The sequence below is a fragment of the Solenopsis invicta genome, unplaced genomic scaffold (assembly GCF_016802725.1).
Source record: "Solenopsis invicta isolate M01_SB unplaced genomic scaffold, UNIL_Sinv_3.0 scaffold_38, whole genome shotgun sequence".
NCBI classification, from domain to species: domain Eukaryota; kingdom Metazoa; phylum Arthropoda; class Insecta; order Hymenoptera; family Formicidae; genus Solenopsis; species Solenopsis invicta.
This window is the reverse complement of record NW_024105284.1, coordinates 535,129-537,926: the sequence shown is the minus strand read 5'-3', so window position 1 is coordinate 537,926 and position 2,798 is coordinate 535,129. Positions and strand designations below refer to the sequence as shown.

Genomic DNA, 2,798 nt, shown 5'->3' with positions numbered 1-2,798 from the left:
TGAAATTTTCCTACCATCCTTCACGAATGCTTTTCATGACTGACTTCAGAGTTTTATTTTTTGCTTTAACGTGCTTTACCATTTTGAATGTGAGTGGCAAAGTATCTAATGTCTGATGCAAGATTTGTTTGATTGATGAGTCCAGTTTTATTGTAGCGATGATGCTGTTTTCATCTATAGTACTTTGGCCTGTCAGTCTGGACAATACGTCAGCGTGCCCAAATTCCGTTGTTTTGACATACTCAATGTTGAAGTCATAAGCTTTAAGTGTTAAAGCCCAGCGTTGAAGTCTGTTAGCTGTGTTGACTGGTATGCCCTTGCGTGAACCAAAAATGGCTAAAAGAGGTTTATGATCTGTTTGCAAAGTAAATTTTTGCCCGAAGATCATCCGGTGGAATTTTGTGACTGCAAAAATCAAAGCGAGACCCTCTTTCTTACTATTAGCTGTATGATTTCTCGGTTGTGGTTAGTGTGCGTGATGCATGATACACGGGTTTGATTACTTCATTAGAAAAGCGATGTAGAATACATGCTCCTATGCCCGTGTTTGAAGCGTCACCTGCCACGATTATTTTCTGACTTGGATCACAATGTGTTAGCATGAGATCTGACTGAAGAATGTTTTTGAACTTGTCAAATGACTGTTAACATTCTCTGGACCAGTTCCATTTAGAATTTGTTCAGAAGCTCATCCAGTGGTTTTCGCCACTTGTGCATGTCCTTGATAAATTTACCATAGTAATTTACCGCACCGAGATACGAGCAAAGTGTAGGTGTATCATGTGGAATCGACATGTTTGCGATTGCTTTTGTTCTTTCTGGATCTGGACAAATTCTTTGTTCATCGATGATTTGACCCAGATATTTGATCTGTTTTATATAAAATTGGCATTTCTGTGGTTTGAGACGAAATCCGTATTCTCGAACTCGCTGCAGAAGATTTCGCAAATTTTGATCGTGTTCTTCTTCATTTTCACCAGTTACCACAATATCATCGATGTATGCTGCGGTGCTTGACAATCCTGCAGTCATGGCATTCATAATCTGTTGAAAATTAGCAGGGGCTGTTTTTATTCTAAATGATAATCAATTGTACACAAATAAGCCTTGATGTGTATTAATCGTTAAATACTGCCTTGAATCCTTCTCGCCTTCAATCTGCAGAAAAGCGTCTGAAAAATCGATTTTGCTAAATATCTTTTTGTTTGGCAATTTTGCAAAGATATTCTCTGGCGTCGGCAATGGATATTGATACGGTTCCAATGCTTGATTGAGTCCTGTTGAGAAATCACTGCATATGCGAATATCGCCGTTTGATTTTCGTGTCACTACGATGGGTGCTGCCCAGTCTGAATACTCGACTGGTGATATGATACCCAATTTTTGAAGGCGGTCCAGTTCCTGATCAACCGTCGGAACTGCGGCATATGCGACTGGACGCTTTGCTCTAAATGCTGGCTTGGCTTCTGGTTTGAGATGCAGATTGATTTTTGTCTTGGTGCAATGACCCACAATCACTGAATACATCAGAAAATTCTGATTGAATTTCCTTGATTCTGTTGTAAGATTTTATGGTTGTACACACTGCGTTGATAGGTACTTCTCCAAGGCCAAGCTTGTTGAACCAATCTGTACTTAGAACATTCAGACTTTGAACATGTGTGATGAAAACCTTACCTGAATTAATGTGATTTTTGCATTGAATGGTGCAACTAAATTCGCTTAATAACTGTAACGGATTCCCGTTTGCTGTGCGAGCGTTTTGTGTTGTAGGTAGGTATGCTGGTTGATGCAGTTTTCTCCATGTAGACTCGGATATGATTGTAATGTCTGATGCAGTATCTAGCTGTAATTTGATTGGAATCTCGTTGATTTTACCATTACGTGCTTTCTACGATTTCCGCTAGTAATCTGCTTGACTTGAGATGACTGGCTTTCCTTTGTAGGTTTAGGAGTCTTGCAGTAACCTTTTTTGTGTCTTTGTTGACCACATTGTTTGCATTTATGAGTTTTGAATCCACAGTTACGTGAGTAATGCATAGCGCCACAAAATCAACATGGTGTTTTTGGTTTCTTAGATGGGTCAGCATCGTTGGTTTTATTTTGTGACTTTTTGGAATGAGTTTGTTGAATTCGCTGCTGTTGTTTCCCCTTTTTGTGTGAGACTGCGCAGACTGACATGGAATTTTGCGTACTTGAAGTGCTTACCATAGCAATGTCCTGTTTGAGATTTACAAGACGTTGTATTTCCGTAATTAAATCATGCAGCGTGATATTTTGTTTGTCAGGACGCTCCAGTAGTGAAAGAAGTTTTGTTCGGATTTCCGTTTCTGTATTTAGTCCACTTACGAACATGAGACATTTGAATTGATCGGCTGTGATTTTGGCGCCTTCACATTGCTTGTTTACACGGGCTGCGTATGCTCTGAAATCCTCATTAGATTGTTTAGACAAAGTTATGCAGTGTTGCCTGGCGGAAGTTGCCTTGCCATATGCTTGAAAAATTGTTGTAACTGCAAAAACTGTTGCTGAAGCAATGTGGATTGCTCTTGTTGTGACTTGATGAATTGTTCTAGCAGTTTTGAGACATCCATTGTTAACCTTTTAGGTTAGGTTAATTTCGTGTTGATTAAGAATTCAAAGTTATCTCCAAATCCTCGTCGCCAAATTGTTACGTTCTCATGTACGAGGGATAACCAAGTGAATGGAATCAAATGAGATACTCTTACTTGAGAAATACACTCTGAAATATATTCTGAAGTATATTTTACAACATGCTTGCTTGTCTGTTGCTAATT

General features: G+C 39.1%; 1 pseudogene; it reads right to left on the bottom strand.

Moving 5' to 3' along the window:
- Positions 1 to 639: 639 nt before the first annotated feature.
- Positions 640 to 2,594, bottom strand: LOC120356764 (annotated as a pseudogene).
- Positions 2,595 to 2,798: the final 204 nt, after the last annotated feature.